The sequence below is a fragment of the Dendropsophus ebraccatus genome, chromosome 4 (genome assembly GCF_027789765.1).
Source record: "Dendropsophus ebraccatus isolate aDenEbr1 chromosome 4, aDenEbr1.pat, whole genome shotgun sequence".
NCBI lineage: Eukaryota > Metazoa > Chordata > Amphibia > Anura > Hylidae > Dendropsophus > Dendropsophus ebraccatus.
In genome coordinates, this window is record NC_091457.1 from 58,763,726 (window position 1) to 58,789,320 (window position 25,595).

Below are 25,595 nucleotides of genomic sequence, written 5' to 3' on the forward strand. Positions count from 1 at the left end.
AGATAAAAGTTGCTCACTAAATTGTATATAGACCAAAATAGTAACAAGAAAACTAACACTCATCTCTGCCAAAAAGAAAATAATATATATATATCTGGCCCAAAACAGACTTTAAAAGGTCCAACATCTTGACATAAGAAACTGACCCTGACGGAGAACATGTCATCTAGCAAAAATATAGAAAAGACAATCTAAATTCTAAAAAATATAAAATTGTGAATTGGGGTCAAAGAGAGGATTTCTGCAGCCTTTGTTTTTTGTTTTTTTCAATGACTACGATGTCAGGGAGTTGGTATTCTTCCAGTTAACATAGAATGTCACTTCAATTGACCCCAAGATCTACAAATGTTCATGATGGTATGTCCTCCGGGCACCACACCAGCCTCCCAAACAGAAAGTGACAGGTGAAATACTGTAGTACATATCACATGAACAAATCACTATATAATGCTGCCCATAGAGATGTGAAGAAAATAGAAATTAGAACCAATTCATTGATCATTACTAATATATATGAGCTGATCACTAGCTGCCAATTACGAAGATTAAATGAAATTTTAAAATTGTCAATATGAGCAATAATAAAAATTGATGATGATAATAATAATAACTAAATAAAAAATAATGAAGTATAGAATATTTATCTCCAAAAGCTCAACAGAGGAGATTAGATTCTGACGATGGAAGGAAATGCCACCTATCAGCCAAAATGTTACGGTCATTTTTTGTAACTTTTGACAGATGGGAAAAAAACTGCAAGGATACTGACTTCTATGGTGCTGATGTTGTCAAATTTGCCTTTTGATATCTGCAATGAAATATAATAGTTTCAGATTCAGTTGTGGAAATGTAATAGATTAAAAAAAAAAAAAAAAAAAATCTTTTCACTTTTCTTCATGAGGACAATTCACAGCATTTCCTTCCCTTGCCCTTAAAGGGGTTATCCAGTGCTACAAAAACATGGCCACTTTCTTCCAGAGACAGCTCAACTCTTGTTTCCAATTAGGGTGGAGTTTTTGTAACAAAGGGTCCATTTACACAGAAAGATTATCTGACAGATTATCTGCCAAAGATTTGAAGCCAAAGCCAGGAATGGATTTGAAAAGAGTAGAAATCTCAGGATTTCCTTTATGACCTACTCTGTTTATAGTCCGTTCCTGGTTTTGGCTTCAAATCTTAAATGGACCCTTATGCTAAGTTTACATGAGGCGATTATTGGCCCGATTGTACGATTAACGATTTCGAAGTAAGGATTTTTTTTTTTATAACGATCAGCGTTTAGACGGTACGATATATCGTACGGAAAAATCGTTTTGCGATCGTGCGCCCGCAGCCCGGCCCGCCCGCAGCCCGCCCCCCCGCTCAACCGCAGCCCCCTGCGCCGCTCCGATCGCCACCCCCGCCGTTCCGATCGCCACCCCCGCCGCTCCGAACGCCACCCCCGCCGCCGCCCTGATCGCCACCCCCCTGATCGCCACCCCCGCCGCTCCGATCGACGATTTATGAACATGTTAAAAGATCAAAATGAACGATTTTTTGATCGTTCGCCACGTTTACACGTACGATTATCGTTCGAATTCGATCGTTATCGCAAAAATGCGCCCGATAATCGTTTCGTGTAAAGGTAGCATCAGTTCAATTGAAGTGAATGGAGCTTAATTACAAACCGCAGCTGAACTGGAGACAAGAGTCGTGTTGTCACTGGAAGAAAGTGGCCATGTTTTTGTAGCGCTGGATAACCTCTTTAATGGTGCGTTCACACCTACAGGATCTGCAGCTGATTTTCTGCAGCAGATTTGATTTAAATAACTGAACACAGCATCAAATCTGCTGCAGATCTGCTGCAGATCCTGTAGGTGTGAACACACAAGGGGTATTCTCACCTTAGCTTGTTTTCTCCTAGCCATAAGTGATATTACGTTTAGTGTGGCCCCTTCCCTTTGTGGGAAAAACTGTGTCCTTGTCTTCAGGATTGGTTGAGATCTTAGTGGTTAGACCCCCAGCGATCAGCTTGTTATAACTAACTGAGGTGGGAATACTGTTGTCTTTAAGTAGTGTAACTGGTCTGCAACAATGTTTAGATAGAAGGTAATGATTTCTGACAGCCTTAACATGAGTCACCAGTGCAGCCAGGTGGTGTGGAAAGCAAATCGTATGCTGGGCTGTATAGCTAGAGGTATAACCAGTAGGAAGAGGGAGATTGTGATCCCGCTGTATAGAGCTCTGGTGATACCACATCTAGAATACTGTGTCCATTTCTGGAGACCTCACCTACAAAATTATATTGATAAAATAGAACAGGTCCAAAGACGGACCACAAAAATGGTGGAAACATATCAGGAAAGGGAATCTGTCAGCACCTTTTCTTGAGGTGGTGACAGAGTGAGGAAGGTCTGTGTGTTGTAGTGGCATCTCATACCTCTATTTTTCTGATCGGTCCTGTACTTTCTGTAATTTATCTTCTTAAGCTACAAACCCACTTGGCGGGTCTGCAGCGAGTCTCCTTGCTGCGTTTTTGCAGCGAGACTCGCTGCAGATCCCAGCCCTATACTTTCATTAGCAGCGAAACTCGCAGCAGGGATGTACATCCCTGCTGCGATTTTGTCTGCAGCCCTCCCCATTAACCCCCTAGCCGCCGGACATTATACATTACCGGGTCCCCGTTCCTGCTTGCTTCGGGGCTCCCGGTGTCTTCACGGCCCGCCCGGCCAATCAGTGCGCTGCGGCAGGGCAGTGCACTGATTGGCCGGGCAGAACGTGCCGGGAGCCGCCGAAGCAAGTAATGTATATCCTGCCCGCCCCCCCTGCAGCCCCGATCGCCCCCGGCCGCATGATCGCCCCCCGCACCCCCCGGCCGCAGGATCGCCCCCCGCACCCCCCCCGGCCGCACGATCGCCCCCCGCACCCCCCCCGGCCACAGGATCGCACCCCCCGGCCGCAGGATCTCCCCCCGCACCCCCCGGCCGCACGATCGCCCCCCGCACCCCCCGGCCGCACGATCGGGGGGGCGGGGGGCGATCATGCGGCCGGGGGCGATCGGGGCTGCAGGAGGCGATCGTGCGGCCGGGGGGCGATCATGTGGCCGGAGGGTGCTGGGGGCGATCATGCGGCCGGAGGGTGCGCGGGGCGATCCTGCGGCCGGGGGCGATCGGGGCTGCAGGGGGGGCGGCCAGGATATACATTACCAGGTCTCCGCTCCTGCTTGCTTCGGCGGCTCCCGGCACGTCCCTGCCGCAGCGCACTGATTGGCCGGGCAGGCCGTGAAGACACCGGGAGCCCCGAAGCAAGCAGGAACGGGGACCCGGTAATGTATAATGTCCGGCGGCTAGGGGGTTAATGGGGAGGGCTGCAGACAAAATCGCAGCAGGGATGTACATCCCTGCTGCGAGTTTCTCTGCTAATGAAAGTATAGGGCTGGGATCTGCAGCGACTCTCGCTGCAAAAACGCAGCAAGGAGACTCGCTGCAGATCCGGCAAGTGGGTTTGTACCCTAACTGTCAAAGAGGGGAAGTGGTGATGGCTCCGTGTCGCACTTCGGCCCGCCTCACCACTTCCACTCCCAGCTTGTATTGAATATTGATGGAGCCGGTCCCCCGGCCTCCCGGCAACGTCATCAGTATCTTCCTTGTTCTGTGAAGTGCGCGCATGCTCCCGTGGCGATTCGCGCATTTGCTGTAGTGCGAAAGTCTATGCCCTCAATGGCTTTGCTCAGTGCCAATTCGACACACTACGGCATATGCGCGAATCGCCGCGAGAGCGTGCGCGCACTTCACAGAACAAGGAAGATACTGATGACGTCGCCAGGAGGCCGGGGGACCGACTCCTTGAATATTCAATACAAGCTGGGAGGGGGAGTGGTGAGGCGGGCCGAAGTGCGGCACGAAGCCATCACCACCCCCCCTCTTTGACAGTTATGAAGATTAATTACAGAAAGTACAAGACCGATCGGAAAAATAGAGGTATGAGACGCCACTACAACACACAGACCTTCCTCACTCTGTCCCCATATCAGACCAAGAAAAGGTGCTGCCAGATTCCCTTTAAGGATTTGAATCTGTATAGTCTGGAGGAAAGAAGGGAAAGGGGAGACATGATCAAAACTTTTAAAGGTCCTAATAAGGTTCAGGAGGGAAGTGTTTTTAGAAAAAACTCAAGAACAAGAGGACACAGTGAGAGGTTAGTAGGGGAAAAGATCAAAAGCAACTACTGAAAGAGTAGTAGACACTTGGAACAAACTTCTAGCAGATGTGGTTGTTAAATCTATAATAACAGAATGTAAACCTGCCTGGGATAAACATATATCTACCCTAAGATAGTAAGAAGGGATATACACATACCATAGAAAAATCTTCTATGTTTCTATAGTATATATCAAATTAATATCCACAACAGAACATTACCCGAAGCATGACACTGCCTTCACCAACTTTCCCCTTAGTGCATCCTTGTGCCACATTTTCCTGATGATGCCTCATCCCCTAAAGAAGTGCCTGCTCATCATATCACAGACTAAACCATAACAAGAATTGAAGATATCCATCCAATCGCAGTTGTTACCCCCCCACCCCCAGTCCCCTTTAAATGCTGCGGTCAGTAGCCCCCGAGTTAAGGCCCTTTTCCACGTAACGATTATCGGCCATAAAATTTATCCCGTAAAATGGAAGGCAACATTAAGCCGACATAGTTCATGTCGGCTGATTGTTGCAGTCGTTTGTCTTTCAACCATGTCGAAAAACAAACGATCGGCTGCTGTCGCTCTGTGGAATAGGAGCAGCAGACCACCGCTATCCTCTATGGGCTGCCTGGACGATCTAGCGATCACCTGGACAGCCCCCCCCCCCCCCGCAGCTCCTCCCGCACTCACCCGCTCGCTGCCGCCACGTGTAATAGCGGTGGCAGCGAGTAGAGTACGAGAAGCAAACAAGCGCTGACAGCTCTCGTTTGCACCTCACAGTCGCCGGTGGAATAGGGCCATTAGATGCATTGTGGTAGCCTTCTCTCTTCTTGTGTAGACTCTTCCCAATACCATCGCATAAAGCTACCAGGACCTAGAGAAGGTCCCTAGGAGTGCCACCTTAGTACTCTCAGCCAAGGGCATGGGTGGCTGAATCACAATACACTCGGGTCACTGTAGTAAACTGCAGCTCTATGAGCAAGGCTTGTCCTATACTGTACTATGCTAGATCTGTAAATGTAAACTATTTTTCATCTTGGAACTGGTAAGGATAAAGCATAAAGGGAACAGCTGGTTATCATGAAGACTCGTTCGGGTACAGCCCAGGCTCATTGGCATTCACCGCTGACATAGACAGATGGATTAGCTCTGCTGTGTTTGCATTACAGGTCTCAGGGATACAGCGGAAACTAAGAAACACCAAAAGGTTCTATATCTTTTAATCAATGAGGATCAAATAACAGAGAACAAGACAAACTGTACCACCACAATAGCCCCTGAGCGCTGATCACGGTGGTGAACTATACAGTCTGCCCTATGAAAAATACAGCTAGCCATATATATGAAATATATGTGGAATATGGAATCAAACAATATTTTGTTCAATTGGAAACCAAAGATCAACAGTGTGTCCACCATCTGCATTATGTAGGTTGTACTATAAAGCACAGCCTGCTGGGGCGGCCATACCATATGTGCTGGCATCAACCACCTTACTGTTATATATGATATTATATAAACCAGGATGATCTGATACATTATATACTAGATGTATTCATAAGGAATCCCCCCACCCAAAATCAACAACTTGAAACCTGCACCGCCTGTCAATTTCTGCATGGCTTCTTTCTACAGTGTAAAAAGGTTTTGTAGAATCGCATTCACGCGGCTGACACTGTAACATGTTAGTCAGCACTCATACAGCTAATGGAAAAAATTAAGATGTATCATTGGAACGCGGTGAAGATTAAAAATCGCTACAGCCTTAAAGCGACTCTGTAGCCACAATGTGACCCCCCCCAAACCACTTGTACCTTCGGATAGCTGCTTTTAATCCAAGATCTGTCTTGGGGTCCGTTCGGCAGGTGATGCAGTTATTGTCATAAAAAAACTAATTTTTAACTTACAACCCTATGTCAAATTGGTGTTCCATTCCTAATGATGAAGAGGGCGGGGAGGAGGGACAGAGAGGGTGTACCAGCCTAATGCACAGACACTCTAGACCACGCCAATTTGACACAGGGCTGCAAGTTTAAAAGTTATTTTTAAGGACAATAACTGCATCACCTGCCAAACGGACCACAGGACAGATCTTGGATTAAAAGCAGCTATCCAAAGGTACAAGTGGTTTGGGGGGTCAGATTGTGGGTACAGAGTTGCTTTAACAGCAAATGTACAGATGTCCAGAGGTAATAAAAACAAGAATACAAGAGCAGCCAACAGTGCAGCATGTGAATGGAGCTTATAAACCTCATCTACTAGCAGTAATAGTCTGACTATTCCATCTGATTCTGTCAGTGCCTCCTGGTACAGCAGAAGAGAAATGCACTGCCCTGACTCCTCCACAGCTGCTGTTTTCTGGCTCCAGGTAGAATAGATCAGATTTCCATGTCTCCTCTTCTGCTATGTACTTACTGGGAGGCGTCTCCTTGTACATTACAGTGGGAGTGTATGGGTGGAGTAAGGATCCCCTAACTGCAGCTGCTTCATAGAAAGAAGTCCTTGTCTGTTCCTGCTGCTAGAAAGGAGAGAGAGGGGACCAGATCCAGCATGGAGGGAGAGATCCTGAATCACAGGCAGGGAACCTATACATTGGAATAAGACTAATATATGGACTAACACTGCATCTTACCCCACAATGGGATTACAGTACACGTCTCAAGAACAACCTGTTGAGAGGAGCCCTGGGCACATGTGGAGAATCTGCAATGCCATGCGGAGAGGCATGGGTTAAAAGATCACACTGTGAAGAACTTAACTGGATACTAACCTATTGGGGAATTACAAAATTATAAAATTGTTCCAAGAGTAGATTGCATATATGTAGACCATGCACACTTAGATGTACCCCATCCCCCACTCATGACCCTGTCATGAGTGAGGACCTATCTGTAGATAGCTACTGCAGGGTTATTGCCCTTAGTACAAAGCAGGGAGCTGTCTGGCTGGGCAAGAGGCCTTTGATGTGGGTCTGAGAGGTAATGTACAATATGGACTGTTACAGGCCTGGCAATGCCTGGGGAAAAAAGAAGACCCTTTAGTGCCAGCATACGGACACATTTTAGAGGCTCTGTTCTACAGATATAGAAACACAAGGCACATTACTATAGGTCTATATGCCTTAGATTTCTTAATGAACACTACAAAGGATTTTCTGTCAGATTCTGTACAAATGAGGAAATAAACTGTGGATGGCTGACATGCTGTGTGCAGAGTACAGAGAGTCCTTGTGGATGTACAACCTCCTGCACATGTATACTGCCTTGTGCATGGGGCCTAAGGCTTGTCTGCTTCCTGGCAGGTGCACTTTAAGAAAGGAAGCAGAAGGAGCAGAGAGAATATAATGCAGATTAACACAAGGAGGAAGCAAGCAGTGTGTTACAGAGAATAGCGCCAGGCATGAGGCATTTACTATCTGCCCCTGATCCAGCGCCAGGCATGAGGCATTTACTATCGGCCCCCGATCCAGCGCCAGGCATGGGCATTTACTATCTGCCCCTGATCCAGCGCCAGGCATGAGGCATTTACTATCTGCCCTTGATCCAGCGCCAGGCATGAGGCATTTACTATCTGCCCCTGATCCAGCGCCAGGCATGAGGCATTTACTATCTGCCCCTGATCCAGCGCCAGGCATGAGGCATTTACTATCTTCCCCTGATCCAGCGCCAGGCCTTCCCCTGATCCAGCACCAGGCATGAGGCATTTACTATCTGCCCTTGATCCAGCGCCAGGCATGAGGCATTTACTATCTGCCCCTGATCCAGCACCAGGCATGAGGCATTTACTATCTGCCCTTGATCCAGCGCCAGGCATGAGGCATTTACTATCTTCCCCTGATCCAGCGCCAGGCCTTCCCCTGATCCAGCACCAGGCATGAGGCATTTACTATCTGCCCTTGATCCAGCGCCAGGCATGAGGCATTTACTATCTGCCCCTGATCCAGCACCAGGCATGAGGCATTTACTATCTGCCCTTGATCCAGCGCCAGGCATGAGGCATTTACTATCTGCCCTTGATCCAGCGCCAGGCATGAGGCATTTACTATCTGCCCCTGATCCAGCGCCAGGCATGAAGCATTTACTATCTGCCCCTGATCCAGACAGCTAGAAGCAAGCTCACGGTGTTTGCACGAGATGCAGGGAGGAGGCGGATGTACTGAGTTTGCTACTGATTCCGAGGGGGGAGGAGGGGAGTAAAGCACTGTGGTAGAGCCTCTTAGTATTACCAGCAATTCTAAGATTTTCCGATTCTTCATGACTCTGAATCTAAACATCTTATTGGATGCTGTGTAAAAAAGACACAATTTAAAGGGGAATTTAACCTAGTTCTCCGGTGATATATTTGTGGTCCACCAATGGAATAGGGGCGGAGAGGGTCCATGCTGCCAATGTAATAGGGGCTAAGGAGAACAATGCTGCCAATGGAATAGGGGCTGATGGGTCAGTGCAAACAATGCAATAGGGGCTGAGGGGGTCAGTGCTGCCACTAGAATAGAAGCTGAAGGGGTCAGTGCAGCCAGAGGAACTGTGAGCTCTTCTTGCAAAACGCTCTTAATCCAAGTTACCCTTAAACCGAGGTACCAAGTAGAGATCATGGCACAAAAAATTATACCCCTTACAGCCCCATTGGTGATAAAAAAAAACCCAGCCCAGTAACATTACTAGGGATTATCAACCAAATCAGAATCTCCTCCAAAATGAAGAGCACCTATCTGTAGATAGCTACTGCAGGGCCACTGCCCTTAGTACAAAGCAGGGGGCTGTCTGGCTGGGCAAGAGGCCTTTCATGTGGGTCTGGGGGGTAAGTTTCAATATCAATAGTTTCAAAGTCTGGGAGAAAATATCCCAAAGGAAAAAAAGATGACCCTTTAGTGCCAGCATACTGACACATTATTTAAAGGCTCTGTTCTGCAAATATAGAAGCACATGGCACATTACTACAGCTCTATATGCCTTACATTTCAGTGCTGCCAATGGAATAGGGGTCAAAAGGGTCAGTGCTGCCAATGGAATAGGGGCTGAGGGGGTCAGTGCTGCCAATGGAATAGGGGCTGAGGGGGTCAGTGCTGCCAATGGAATAGGGGCTGAGGGGGTCAGTGCTGCCAATGGAATAGGGGCTGAGGGGGTCAGTGCTGCCAATGGAATAGGGGCTGAGGTGGTCAGTGCTGCCAATGGAATAGGGGCTGAGGGGGTCAGTGCTGCCAATGGAATAGGGGCTGAAAAGGTCAGGGCAGCCAGAGGAAAAGGGTAGAGCTACATAAACAATCATTGGATCAGCCATGTGGCTTTTCACTTTCATCATTGCCAGCCGCATGTCTCATATTTACAGAAGGTGAGGTGACACTAACCATAATTTTCAAAGAGGCACTGTCATGAAACCAAAAAAAAAAAAAGAAAAAAAGAAAAAAAAAAAAAGATTATCCAGGATTAGAAAAACGTGTGCTTTCTTCCAGTAACAGTACCTATCCTGTCTTGTTTGGGTGTTGATTTGCAGCTCTGTTCCAATGAAGTGAAAGGACCGGAATTGTACTACAACACCCAACCTGAGGACAGGGTGCTGCTTTATTTGCAGGGAAGGATTCTGTTCCAATCAACCCACTATGTAACATGCCTGTTGAACAGAGACGAGACGAGACTAACAATTCATTCCATACTTATTATCTATTCAGTCTCCTTCCCCCAGTTCTTAGCTGAGCTTTTCTCTCTGTTTCCTTCTTCTTTCTGAGTCCCTGGCTGGCTTTATCTGCAACTTTTTAGCTTCTTTGTAATGCTGGGAGGGTTATTCTAAAGTCAAGTTGCTGATGAACTCACTGTGATGAATCCTCCCAGCATTACAAAGAAGCTACAATGTTGCAGATAAAGCCAGTCAGGTACTTGTTTACATCAGCTGTCTCAGACGGGAGGGAGAGATAAATAGAAAGGCTCACACACAGATTTTTATGTTTTCAGCAGAAAGCAGCAGCTGAGAACTGGGGGAAGAAGATGGAAGACTAAATATATATAATAATAAGTATGGAATGGATTATTAGTTTCACCATGGGCAGCAACATATCAAAAATTATGTGAAATGAAGTTGAGTGGAATACCCCTTTAACTCCTAGTCGACACAGGACGTACCAGTACACCCTGGCTGCCTGTCACCAGATGACCCTGGGTGTACCAGTACATTCATAGTCCCTATGGAGCTACGAAGCGCGCTCAATAGCTGAGAGCACTTCATAGCAGGTGGGGGGCCGGGGCCTTACTCTTAAAGAGTAACTGTCATGTTTTTTTTTTATTGCAGAAATCAGTAGTATAAGCGATTTTAAGAAACTCTGTAATAGGTTTCATCAGCCAAAAAAGCCTCCTTCTGTACTCAAGAAGCAATCTCCCAGCCTCCCCCCCTGACTTCTTATCTGTGCATTATCAGGCAAAGACGTCTTCATTACAGAGAAGCCAGTGAAGACGGGCTCTGCTCTCTCCATTGTAAGCCTATGAAGGGGGGGGCTGAGGGAGATGAGGGAGCAGGAAGAGGCGACATGAAGGTCAGCTGTTTGTAGACTCTCTGGGCACCTAAACCGCAGGATTCTGGGGTCAGAAAGGTCAGTGCTTATCTATGAACTTACTGAAAGAAGATTGCAGGGTGTTGTGCTGTGCAGGACTGCTCCGTGCTCAGTCACTCCTAACAGCCCCTCCCCTCTCCATAGCCACATAATGGAGACATATGTCTCATATATATTATGAGCAACATTCTCATAGGACACTGGCCCTATTAGATAAGAGTGGTCAGGGAATATATCAGTAATAGGACACTGGCCCTATTAGATAAGGGTGGTTGGGGAATATATCAGTAATAGGACACTGGCCCTATTACATAAGGGTGGTCAGGGAATATATCAGTAATAGGACACTAGGCCTATTACATAAGGGTGGTCGGGGAATATATCAGTAATAGGACACTAGGCCTATTACATAAGGGTGGTCAGGGAATATATCAGTAATAGGACACTAGGCCTATTACATAAGGGTGGTCAGGGAATATATCAGTAATAGGACACTAGGCCTATTACATAAGGGTGGTCAGGGAATATATCAGTAATAGGACACTAGGCCTATTACATAAGGGTGGTCAGGGAATATATCAGTAATAGGACACTGGGCCTATTACATAAGGGTGGTTGGGGAATATATCAGTAATAGGACACTGGGCCTATTACATAAGGGTGGTTGGGGAATATATCAGTAATAGGACACTGGGCCTATTACATAAGGGTGGTTGGGGAATATATCAGTAATAGGACACTGGCCCTATTAGATAAGGGTGGTCATGGAAAAGTTGTCGGTCACTATTTGGCAGTTTGTTTCTTAGCTGGATGAGTTTATTGTGTGGGGGAGATCTGTGCTGTTCTCTTCCTGGATGCTGGATGACTGTATATGAGCAGCAGTGTAAGGCCCCGTTCCCACTGAGGAAAGGTAGCGGAATTCCGCAACGGAATTGTCCGCCGCGGAATGCCGTTAGCCTCCCGCTCATAATGGGAGTCTATGGGAGGCGCGCGCTCCTGCTCTGTACGCGCTGAAGAATGAACATGTTCATTCTTCAGCGCGGACAGGGCAGGAGCGCGCGCCTCCCATAGACTCCCATTATGAGCGGGAGGCTAACGGCATTCCGCGGCGGACAATTCCGTTGCGGAATTCCGCTACCTTTCCTCAGTGGGAACGGGGCCTAATATGAAGATATCCTGTGTAATATAATAGAGAGGAGGAGAAGACATAAGTAGTGTAGCAGTAACCTCTGTCCTCAGTGTGGTGTTATCACTATGTGTGACCCCTCTCTATATCACTATGTGTGACCCCTCTCTATATCACTATGTGTGACCCCTCTCTATATCACTATGTGTGACCCCTCTCTATATCACTTTGTGTGACTTCTATATTGCAGGTATCTGGCATGGTGAATATTTAGTTAGAAACATAGAAGACTGTCAGCAGGAAAAGACCACCTGGTCCATCTAGTCTAGTTGTGAGTAGTTCAGGACATGGAGGCTGGAGACTTGCTGCATCCACTGCACACACAGGAGAATCTGCTTTATATACAGTATTCCTTTATTCCCTCAGAAGTCGCCTCAGGATCATGTAGGACATTAGGGAGAAGCTGCTGAGCCAGTGTAATAAATAACTCCCCTGGTATATGACTGGCCATTTATGCAGGAGTCGGAGTTGGTCCTGATAAAATTCAAGAGTCAAAGTCGGAGTTGGAGCTGCGGCTTATCGACTCCACAGCCCTGCTGACCACGCTGCAGCCCGTCGTTAATCCCCGATGGGTGATTCCCTCATAGAGCCTGCTACAGGCAGGCTCTATGAGAATATCGCAGATAACACTGACTAATGCTAGCATTGCAGACCCCCATGATGCAGTAGCGTAGTACAGCAGGCTAGAATAGAGAAGCAGGGCTGCTGTCAGAGGTCTGTGTGGTCACATGAAAGCAATGGAGAAGGGGTGTATATTAGACCAATCAGGAAGTGAGAATTACAGAACTGTGCATGAGGACAGTGACAGAAACTTTTCTATACAGCAGTGTGAATGGCTGAGTGTAAGTGCAGGCACACTATCACAGGAATGGAGAGGATGGGAAACACAAGGGCTGACTGCAGGGAGCATGAAGGGATGAGCAGGGCAGATGTGGGCACATAGAGGGATTACAGCTATGAAGAGATTACCTCCACAGTCCTGTCTCATGACGTGAGCCCCAGCCTGAAGTGGATCTGATATGATTTGGAAGGTGAGGGAGACTTCCTGGGTCAGAGTACAGGGCTTTAGACCACGCTATGCAGACCATGGCCTTCTCCCATTTTACAATTTTAAAAAACTGTGAGTTCTTCTTGCAAAACGCTCTTAATCCAAGTTACCCTTAAACCGAGGTACCAAGTAGAGATCATGGCACAAAAAATGACACCCCTTACACCCCCATTGGTGATAAAAAATAAAACAATTATAAGAGTCACAGTGGGGACATTTTACTAATAATTGCATTAAAAAAAAAACTTACTGTAAAATAAAAATAATAAAAATAAGATATTAGAAAAGCTATACAAAAACATGCAGTGTTGTGTTCAGACTGACCTATATAATAAAGATAGTGCATTACGTAGATGCCGGAACCCCCCAAATGTTACATTTTTGCATTTTTTGTCCCCAATTTCACCCCATAAATAATATTTTTGGGGCTCCATCATACATTTTATGGTAGATTGAAAGACGCCATAAAAAAGTACTCTTAAATGCCCCTGTAGATGGAGAAATAAAAGCGCTATAGCTCTTAAGGCCTTGTTAAACAAAGCAATTATCATCCGTATTCAGCCAATAATTGCTTTGTGTAATAGAAGACAACGATCAGCCAATGCTGATGATTTAACAGGCTGAAACGGCAACAATCAGCCTAGCAACGATCTGCTTCTGTCGCTCCATGTATTAGAAGCCGTGACAGCAGACTGCCACCATCTCCTAAGGGCTTCCCAGACAATCTTTAGATCGCCGACAGCGAGCAGGGAACGAGGAACAAACGAGCGCTGACCTGACAGGATTGTGGTGTGAATGATTTACAAGTGCACTAAAGCCCCTATCACACTGGGGGATCTACTGGAGCAAGCGAGCACCAACCTGTCAGGTCAGCGCTGGTTGGCTGCCGGTGCTATTACACACAGTGCAAACAGCATTTGTTTTTACTTTTCTAAATCATAATTTTATAACTATGTTTTTCACTTCTTTTTCACTGCTGGGGCTGAGCTTGACAGATAAAATGGGATCTTTGTTTCCTGCTCTCCCCATAGATAACATTGATCCTTAGTGGTTGTCCATTAGATCAGTTTTACTAGTAATCTGTATATAGAGAGGACAAGATGGAATAAGATGCTTGTGCTGTTTTCTTAAAGGGAATGACCTGTCATCACCTTCATGCTGCTCTCTCTGGCAGTCCTGTTACATTCTCCCAAGTGATCTAGTCGGTGAAGGCAGTGTCAGACTGATACTACCCATCTGTCTATTTATTCACACATTACCAGGAGGAATGAAAAAAGAAAGGTCCTTTGAAAAAACAATGCAAAAAATAAAAATAAATAAATAATCTTGTGGTGAGGACAAGCAAAATGTTCTAGAGTTAAATGTTCTGTCTGGTGTCAGCTTGGAGCTGATAAGAGGAGTAAGGTCACACCACTAGCAGCCTGACACCAGAACTGGACATTCACCTTTCCCCAGATAACCTCTGGGTTGCACAACCACTAGAGCGTGATAGATGAAGACTGGACTGATGCTTGCTTCTTGCTAGAATGCCTCTAACATCCGCTATAATGTGCATTCCCCATTCTGCAACCTAAAATAATAGTGTGCCCCAAGGGACGTGGTCCGGTAACTGAAGCGCCAGCTGTCAACATGTTTTCATAGCAGACCCTAAAGCAGGAAGTATTAATCCTCACCGTGTAACTAAACCTTGGCCTCCGTCACCTGTAAGACACTTCAGTTCTAGTTTTACAGTAACAAGATTTTATTAGATTATATCATGAATTTAAGATTATGGATGACTACTGACAATACTAAGGTATCAGTCATCTCCAATAATGTGGCCCTGTTATCAGGTACACAGTCAGGATGGACGGCTTAGGACACTGATAAAAGTCAGCTATTATCAATGACAAGTCCACTACCAATCATTACTATGGAGGGAGGGAGGCATCTGCTATATAAGCTGCGCCTGATGACGTTATCACTGTGAGCCAGTCGAAGCGCAGTAGCGTGAAACGATCGTCGCTCCTCTCCTGTGGAATGCACTTGTTTGTTGCTCTGTATCTGCCCTGAAATAAAGCATCATTTTAAAAGGATCCGGTGAGTGCCACTATATGCTTTATACTTGTGCTGATTTACGTTACTATTCAGTAGAGCACCACCGTTACAGTGACTGTTATCCGTACCCAGATTGGGTCAATCGAGCCGTATATATTCAGGTCTGAGTGCCCACTACATCGCTCTTTGCATGTGCTATTGGATCTGCTATTAACACCCATAGAGCAGGTGACTGGACAGGTTACAGTCGGCCTTTACAATATCTATTCCCCAATATAGAAAAAACTGGGGGCCATCAGACAGACATAACATTCTAGGGTGATCTTCTAATACAATAGGAATTTTTGTTGGTGATCCCAGACCAAGATGGTACCATCAAATATATGCTCCAATATCAGAAATGTTGCCAGTTACACTAAAATAATAGTTGAAAGTGAAAAACTCTTCTTTGATTCAACACATCTACTGGTAGATTTAAAGGAATATTATACATTATGTTGCTGGGGGAGCAGTAAAAAAATCATACTCACCAACCTTATTTCCCTGCAGCTCTTGTTCCAACACTTTCTGGTCCCCAGCTGGTTACTGCTGATGAAGAGGACCTACTCACTCAGCCAATCACCGTCACAGCAATGTCTGGTCTCAGTCAGTCAATGACTAAGCAGGCAGGTTACTGCTGATAGCCTTTTGTGTATTTTCAATCCTAAAAAGGTATGTTCATACACTGTTGAAATTAAGTGGATGGCCGTCATTTAACAGTAAATAACAGACATTATTTCCATTTAATGGCAAATTATTTGCCATTAAAGGGGTTGTCCGGCGATAAAAAATTATTCACAGAATAACACACATTACAAAGTTATACAACTTTGTAATGTATGTTATGTCTGTGAATGGCCCCCTTCCCCGTGTTTCCCCCCACCCACGCTAGACCCGGAAGTGTGGTGCATTATACTCACCGCATCTCGTGTCGTCCACGGTCTCCGATCGTCAGCAGTGACGTCTTCTTCGGGAGGCCAGCGGATCTTCCCGAGTGCCGGCCACTCTCTGCAGCGTCATCCGAAGCTCAGCCGTAATTGGCTGAGCATAACTGTGCTCAGCCAATCGCGGCTGAGCGGCTGATGACGCGGCCACGTCATCAGCTGCTCAGCCGCGATTGGCTGAGCACAGTTATGCTCAGCCAATCGCGGCTGAGCTTCGGATGACGCTGCAGAGGGCGGCCGGCACTCGGGAAGATCCGCTGGCCTCCCGAAGAAGACGTCACTGCTGAGGATCGGAGACCGTGGTCGGCACATGACAGGTAATGTATAGCGCACCACACTTCCGGGTACACGGGTGGGGGTGGTGGGACACGGGGAAGGGGGCCATTCACAGACATAACATACATTACAAAGTTGTATAACTTTGTAATGTGTGTTATTCTGTGAATAATTTTTTATCGCCGGACAACCCCTTTAAATGACGGCCTTTCCCTCAATTTCAAGGGTGTGAACATAGCCTTTTGTGTTTTCAATCCACTCCTGGTTGAGGTTGCAAAATACTGAGCAAAAATACTGTGTGGGAACATAGCCTTATGCTGGCTGGTTTGAGGCTGTATAGCAACCAAAACAAGGAGTGGATTGAAAACACAGAAAGGCTATGATCACACAATGTTAAAATTGAGTGGATGGCCGTCATTTAATGGCAAATATTTGCTGTTATTTTAAAACAACGGCTGTTATATTGAAATAATGGCAGTTATTTACTGTTATATGGCGGCCATCCACTCAATTACAACATTATGTGAACAGAGCCTTTCTGTGTTTTCAATCCACTCCTGGTTTTGGTTGCTATGAGGACCTGACATGAGGACCAAATACAGCCTCAAATATACATAGTGTGAACCCAGCCTTAAAGTGTAAGTTTGGGGTGGTGATCTAACCAATATTGACAGTCACACCCATTGTCCTGAAAGCAGTTAGCCTAAAAACTCTTAAAACACTCAGGAAGGGCTATTAATATGTATTTATTGGGGATCACAATGCTTTCTAGAGGTTTTTTTTTCTAACTCAATGTAGGCCCAAGTGGAAAAATACAGCAGTCACTTATTCTTCCTAGATCAGGCATTGAGAGACAGGGCAGTGGCTGTGATGCAAGTTACATATTGTGCAGGTGGCTATTTTATTTATTAGGGCCCATTCAGAATACCCATATGTCAAATCAAAAAAGTTGAAAGAAGGACCAATGTCACATCAGAATGAAGAGAGAAGGGCTGTGCAAACTCTTCAAATGGGTTATGCCATTTAAAGTTATCACTTATCACCTAGTCACAGGACAGCTAATAAGAATCTGATTGGAGGGGGTATGACAGCTAGGATTTCCACCATGACGTCTGCAATCCCAATATTCAGGTTACAAGCCCTGGCTACATCACCGGTGTAACATCTGTGGACTGGGGGTTGACTTCTAGAGTAGGGCCAAACTGCAATTTTGCAGTCTAATGTAAAAAAAAAAAAAAAACAGCTGTAAGAACGTATGCAATGGATCTGTTAAACAGACTGAAAAAAGGCGGTGTGAACCCAGCCCTATTACATCTTATATGTACAATCATTTACTATTCTGTATTTTCTCGGGTTGATTTTTTTTTTGCACCTACTCCCCGCTGTAATCCAGCTTCACAGAGAATTATATACCATTCAGTGTACTTTGTCACACCACAATTTACACAGTTTTACACAATATCAAGGGCTCTAATCCACCCTATAAAAACATAAGGCCTTTCAGCAATCCACCAAAAGTCAAACCAAAGTCATATGCGATCAGCTCAAGCAGTATACTGAATTCTATGCCTCCAGGTATCTGAGATGTTCTCATTCTTTTACACAAGAACGTCAACAAAGTGGAATCTAACCCACGTGTCAGTTCTGTTATGCAGACAGGATGATTGCGAGGCATTAAAAGGGGTACTCCATGCATTTATATTTATAGATTCATGGTGTTCCATAGAAAATAAAAATACATCCTATTCTCACCTAACTTCTGCTGAATGATCCGGACAGCCCGCTCAGTCACTGACAGAACTGAGACAACCACAGCCACTGGGGTTTTTAAGCAAAAGCCAGAAGTGGATTCGGCAGGTAGGAGACATGACTGCTTCCTTTTTTTTACCCATTACTTTAAATTCACTTCTGGTTTTGGCTCAAAAACTGTGAAAGGCAGTATTCCAATAAAACAGCAGTGTGTGAAACCAGCCTAAGTTCGGTAGTTCCCCCCAATGTAGCGACAAACAGACGCTGCTAACACAGAGTGAACCTAGTCTTAATGGCAGACCCGCACACATGGAACCAAAAATACTTTATATCAAAACCCCCTTTCAAAAAAAAAACTTCACATACTGTAAAAGGGCTCATATGAGCCAGGTATAGTGATGGCTTCCAAAAAGTGACATTGTCAGTACTTCACCTTTACTGAGTGTTACACGCAGCGTCTAAAGCTTGGGTAATATCAACTCTGCCCTTCTCAGACCATGGCACATACAGAATAGTTTCTGGGACAGAAGCCAATAACCATCAACACCCATTGCTTATCATTCTATGGGTCTTTGGAGAAGACTATAACAGTTTTTAGTGATCCTTCACCACTGACAAGAATAACTTCTAAAAGCTGTATTAGATGGCCTGGCCCACCATGTAAGCAAGGGATCTGCTAGATCAGCGTTCACTTACACATCTCGATAATTGTGCGTCCGAGCCTTCCTTTCTTTATTCAGCCAGTGGCCACACATTTCTTATTACACGGAGAGATGTGCCGCCAACAGCATTTTATCCTTTGACATGTTAAAAGTCAGTGATCGGTCGACAAACAAGTGTTTTTACTCGCTCATCAGTAGATGGCCGGCTCTGTTACACGGAGACATATCCGATTTGGCAGATAATCTCTCTGGAAATTAGGACCTTAAAGGGGTAGTCCACCAAAAAAATTTTTCTTTCAAATCAACTGGTGCCATAAAGTGCCAGAGATTTGTAATTCACTTCTATTAAAAAATCTTAAGTCTTCCAGTACTTATCAGCTGCTGTGTGTCCAGCAGGAAGTGGTGTTTTCTTTCCTGTCTGACCCAGTGCTCTCTGTTGCCTCCTGTGTCCATGTCAGGAACTGTCCAAAGCAGGAGCAAATCCCCATAGAAAACCTCTCCTGCTCTCCAGACTGGAAATAATACAACTTCCTGTTGGGCATACAGCAGCTGATAAGTACTGGAAGGCTTGAGATTATTTAATAGAAGTAAATTACAAATCTCTGGCACTTCATGGTAGCAGTTGATTTGAAAGAAATTTTTTTTTGGTGGACTACCCCTTTAAACCCCCCTTTGCTGTAAGCTTTGCAACCTCTTACTTCAGTTGGTGGGCAGCTAGAGGACTAGGCACACTACAGTCCTGTCTCTACTTTATACTCCTGCTTCTGGCAGACAACAGATTTCCTTTTACCCTCTAGTAGAACCAAGATATTAGCATCTAGCCCTCACTACAGAGATACCGACACTCCTGTCCTACAATAACCAAAAGCCCTCCAGCGCAGTAGAAAAGAGCTGGAGGGAAATGCATCTTTGAACTCCTTGATAATCCTGCACCACATCCATTAAAGGCAATGGGGAGCTGTAGGCATTGCCATGCAGAGACGCATGCATTATGCATCGTCTGAATTTTGCCTCTGGCACACCAAGAAGGGAATGAGAGGAGAAAGCTCAGCACCCTACAGTAGAGGGCTCCTGCCCCCCTATAGCAGATGGCCCGCTCTGGTGCTGCCTCCTATAGTAGCTGACCCTAGATGGCACCCTGGGAGTTATACCCCCATAGTAGAAGCCCCCCTGTAAGTTATACCCCTATAGTAGAGGGCCCCCTGTAAGTTATACCCCTATAGTAGAGGGCCCCCTGTAAGTTATACCCCTATAGTAGAGGGCCCCCTGTAAGTTATACCCCTATAGTAGAGGGCCCCCTGTAAGTTATACCCCTATAGTAGAGGGCCCCCTGTAAGTTATACCTATATAGTAGTGGGCCCCCTGTAAGTTATACCCCTATAGTAGTGGGCCCCCTGTAAGTTATACCTATATAGTAGTGGGCCCCCTGTAAGTTATACCCCTATAGTAGTAGGCCCCCTGTAAGTTATACCCCTATAGTAGAGGGCCCCCTGTAAGTTATACCTATATAGTAGTGGGCCCCCTGTAAGTTATACCCCTATAGTAGTGGGCCCCCTGTAAGTTATACCCCTATAGTAGAGGGCCCCCTGTAAGTTATACCATTATAGTAGAGGGCCCCCTGTAAGTTGTACCCATATAGTAGAGGGCCCTCTGTGAGTTGGACCGCTATAGTAGTGCCCCTTTTAGCATTGCTTGATGTTTAGATGATTAAAATTAATACAGAATAGAAGGAAAAACCTGATGACAACTGATGGAAGAAACATAAGACAACTAATAGCAACTGATGGCTTTTATTGAAAAAAAAAGAAAAAAAAAAAAAAAAAAAAAGAATAGAAAACCTGATGACAACTGATGCCTTTTTGGCATCAATTGTGGTCAGTTCTGACAAAAAAATTTTTTTTTAAAGAAAACAACTGATCAATGTAAACCCCGGCTACGATTTATCACTTATCCCCTGCTTCTTCCTTGTACTGCTGTAGAAGCTTCTCTGGGCTCCAAACTACACATATGTTGAACATGGCCCAAAGTGGCATCCTCGTGGGCACACATTTTCGTTCTTCTTGCTAGGGTGACTGCCATCCATGCTGCTGTTGGCAGGCCACCCTCCATTATGTTCCAACCAAACCCACACTATACCTGCACATGGTGCACGGTAGGACAAACACCGGGGTCACTAAGATTGTGACCTACAAGAACACACATGCCATATGCACTGACTGGAGGATCAGCTCTCTACATCCCAGGTATTGAAGCCTTAATGACTCTATGAAGCCAGAGCCACTAACTCATGATAAGGTGTAAACAGGTAGCGTGAACAGAGCGGTCATATGTTGCTAACCATATCTCAGGTTCAAAGACCTGGACCAAGCATTATGGGTAAACCTCAGACCTGTGGACATTTGCTCACAACGATTACCTATTGAGATAGAAGCATAAAAAACCCACTGATAACATGCTGTGGAATTTACCTGTGTAATAAAACCTATACTCTATACACTACATATGTACATAACCTATGGCTGATTTTATTTATTTTTTTAATCAATGAAAAGTGAACAGCTGGGAATGAAATACATACAGTGTATTACAGAGTATGACTATGGCTCATGGGACCCCCTGGATGCCTGGTGTAAATACACACTGTAAGGATTGCATTGAACATAAAACCTCATCTATTAATATGGATACACGATCGCCATCTTATCCCTCATCTCAGAGCATCATCTCTCATTTTATAGTCACTATGCAGCCAGTGGCTTATCTGCTAGGTATTATAGACATCTATCACAGTCCTGTGGCAGCCCCTCCACCATGCTTTACACTGCAGTAACAAATTAGAAAGTCAGAGCTTAAAGCAACTCTGTACCCACAATCTGACCCCCCCAAACCACATTCGTATAGCTGCTTTTAATCCAAGATCTGTCCTGGGGTCCGTTTGGCAGGTGAAGCAGTTATTGTCCTAAAAAAGAACTTTTAAACTTGCAGCCCTGTGTCAAATGGCTGTGGCCTAGAATATCTGTGCCCTAACTTTGCACCACCCCTCCATCCCTCCTCCCCACCCTTTTCATCATTAGGAATGCCCCTAGAACATTTTCTCCATGCTGAACATTGCACAGGAGCCTTAACGATCCAGCACATGTGTCGTGCTGACAGATGTGATGAATAGTAGACAATCTGCCTGGAGCATTCCTAATGATGAGGAGGGCGGGGAGGAGGGACAGAGAGGTTATGCCAGCCTTCTGCATACACAATCTAGGCCACAGCCGTTGGGCACAGGGCTGCCAGTTAAAAAGTAGTTTTTTAGGACAATAACTGCATCACCTGCCGAACGGACCACAGGACAGATCTTGGATTAAAAGCAGCTATCTGTAGGTACAAGTGGTGTGTGTGTGTGGAGGGGGGGGGGGGGGTCAGATCGTGGGTACAGAGTCGCTTTAAAAAGTATACCATCAAAACATATGGATATCAGAAAACAACCACAGACATACCGAGACACTAATCCTGTAATGTGTGATATCTAGGACGCCTCTAGGTACCACGCTGACTAGCACAAATCCACCTAGTTACACAGAGATACTTTCTTAGGTTTTAACAGTTATCTAGATGAATACACATAAAAAGCTTCACAGAACATTTCATATAGATTGTGCAAATAATATCTTATTACAAGTCTATGTTTTCACAGCTAGGACCGTTGTCTGAACAGCTGCCATTATAGCACCAAAAGATGGCCACAAATATTATTCATGATCATTATTTGCGTCCGCCGTTATCAACAGACGGTCATCTTTTGGCTAAAATGACGGCCATCCAGAACGTTATTTTATTCATAGCCTAAAGAGGGAGAGACTGGTTAGAGAAAAACTAACAAAACCACAGCACTCCAGCCGCTGTAATGCCCACCAGGTCCTCAGCAATCTTGTAAGGCATGCCAGGCCAGAGATTGGCTGAGTGGGCATTTCCTGCAGGTCAAGAAGTTAAACAGGAAGGGGGTGATTGGCAAGGACCCAGCGAGCTTTGGAGCGGCAGCAGCTGAAGATTGGGGAGTTTTAAAAAAAAAAAAAGATTCAGTCAACCTGAGTTTAAAAAAAAAAATGTTTATCACTGGAAAACCGCTTCAATGAGCACAATGCAGACCTACTCTTTATTACTATACACTGATCAGCCATTACATGAAACCCGGGACAGGTGACGTGAATAACACAGATTGGGGACAATGACACCTGTCAAGGGGTGGGCAAATAGACTATGCTGGTCTTATGAATGATGCTTATTTTCCATCATATGGATGGCTGGGTCTGGTGCTTCACTTGCCAGGAGATGAGATGGTACCTGGATGCAGTATTGGAAGAAGGAAAGCTGCCAAAGTGTGATGCTCAGGCCATTCTTGGGTCCTGGCACTTATTTGGAGGTTATTTGGACTTACATGTCACCTGGCAGAGACCCTAGCACGGCCTCCTTTCGGCTCCATCTAGTCATCCATAAAAACGTCTGACATATTGCATGAGCGGGACCAACACATATCAGCAGGTGGTTTTAATGTTATGGCCGATCAGTGTATTAGATTAATGTTAGATATAAACATGCTGGTAGTTTACCCCAGCAAGATATGTACAGGATATCTTTGAGGCAGAGAACCCCTTTATGTGTCCTGACACTGCTTAGTAGCCTGTAGGTCAGGGTCCCTTTCTATAACTCGTCAGGCAATTCTATGGGGTACTTCTCCAGATCTACTGCCATCCAGAGATAGGTGCCATATATATATATATATATATATATATATATATATATATATATTGCTCAAGCAGCTTTTACATGCATTGCTTTACATTCCTATAAAAGCAGCTGTGTAGCTGGCATGGCCCCTGGGCACTGGGGTCAGGCAGGGGTGGTGCGGTGGGCAGATAGAAGCATGCTTTCAGGTTACATGACCCATATATATCCATTAATGCTACCATCAGACTCCAGTCCAGGCAATAAAGTGTTAAACATCTATCCCATACAGCAGGTATACATACACAGGGAGGTGCCCGCTGCGGGATGTGGGGGCATCAGTGTAAGGTGTGGGTATATGGACATCGATATATAACATTAATAAAACAGCTGGAGATTACAGACATATGCCAAGGGGTCTGCCCCTTCCTCTGGGCATCAGCACCTGTTCCTGCCCCCGCATGAGTGGTGACTTTGGACACGTGCCAATGACTGGTTACAGCGGGATACCCCTTTTACCCCAGCTCACCCACAGAGCCTGCTGTAGGCCTCACTGCCAGGAGACATGTTGTCACAGCATCTGAGAAGCAGCACTGTCACCTGTCTCCATAGACGGTGCCCCCTGTATGGAAGCGGTAGGACACACATGGCAGGGCTGAGGGCAGACAGCGGGCACCGTGCCAGCTCCAGTCCATTCCATAGAGCTCCAGGACTTCTGTGAACGTGCCACCCAGGACGTACAGACCTGCCCTGGCACCCAGGTGAGCCATGCAGGCACGGCAGCCAGGAGGGGCTGCACACATGGCACTGAGCAGACCACCATGTCATGCCCCATGCCCACACCTGACACCCATGAGGCCACATGCCCAGAGCCGGCACCACTAGCAGGGGCACCTCCCCCAATGCCACCTCCTTCTATAACCTGAGCCCCTGACTCCCCACACAGCCCATCCACCTGCCAACACATCACACGTGAGAAGTACTCCCCCCAAGTGATACCCACCACCCAGCACTCCCCGCGCCACCCTCACCCCTCAACTACTACTGCCCCAACCAACATGTGAGCTTACCCGGGATCCCGCCCGAGACACAACCGAACGGGGTGGAGTTGTAGGCGGGGACCCCCTCCCCAGAGCTGATCACCGATGGATCGATCCCAGTTATCGATCCCCCCAGGGGAAGGGCCGATGATGACGAGGAGGGAGGGGGTCTCTCCCTGGTGCGGCTCTATCAGGCCAAGTTTCCCAATGGTGATAAAGCGGCCACTCCAACCCCTTACGGCGAGCGTGAGATCTTCCCCCGCCTCATTTGCATATCTGTGTCCCGGCCGCTGATTGGCTGCCTGGCTGAGCCCCCGGCTGCTGATCTGAGAGAAGTGCGCAGCTCGGTTTAGTGAGTGCGTGGAGGAGGAGGAGGCAGGACGTGTCTGCCGGGGGTTACCGCTACCACAGCAGGGGCTACCCCCCCTCCCCCAGCCTCCGTCTACCCCTGCGTCCACAGCCCCACACGTCATACACCCTCATGACATGGTTGCTGAACTCTCTCACTCTAGCAGGGCAGGGATACCGGAATGCAGAATATGGCCTTTTATTCCAAGCCAGCGGCTACTGCACATGTCACTGGTTGTCCTCCAGCCTGCCCTGTGTTACCCGAATACCCGTGTGCCCTCAGGTCACACCCGCAGCTATTCTGTCCTGTGTGTCACCCGAATACCCGTGTGCCCTCAGGTCACATCCGCAGTTATTCTGTCCTGTGTCACCCGAATACCCGTGTGCCCTCAGGTCACACCCGCAGCTATTCTGTCCTGTGTCACCCGAATACCCCTGTCCCCTCAGGTCACACCCGCAGCTATTCTGTCCTGTGTCACCCGAATACCCCTGTCCCCTCAGGTCACACCCGCAGCTATTCTGTCCTGTGTCACCCGAATACCCCTGTCCCCTCAGGTCACATCCGCAGCTATTCTGTCCTGTGTCACCCGAATACCCCTGTCCCCTCAGGTCACATCCGCAGTTATTCTGTCCTGTGTCACCCGAATACCCGTGTGCCCTCAGGTCACACCCGCAGCTATTCTGCCCTGTGTGTCACCCGAATACCCCTCTCCCCTCTGGTCACACCCGCAGCTATTCTGTCCTGTGTCACCCGAATACCCGTGTGCCCTCAGGTCACACCCGCAGCTATTCTGCCCTGTGTGTCACCCGAATACCCGTGTCCCCTCAGGTCACACCC

The 25,595-nt window shown here is 46.5% G+C and overlaps 1 protein-coding gene across 2 annotated transcripts in view; it reads right to left on the reverse strand.

Annotated features, from left to right (window-relative positions):
- The window catches only part of CHD9 (chromodomain helicase DNA binding protein 9), a 138,940-nt gene extending 114,304 nt beyond the window's left edge, over nucleotides 1–24,636 (reverse strand). For both annotated transcript variants that reach the window (XM_069965928.1, XM_069965927.1), the window contains exon 1: nucleotides 24,440–24,636. The gene's annotated coding sequence lies outside the window, so the exon portion shown is untranslated. The remainder of the gene's footprint in view (nucleotides 1–24,439) is intronic.
- Nucleotides 24,637–25,595: the final 959 nt, after the last annotated feature.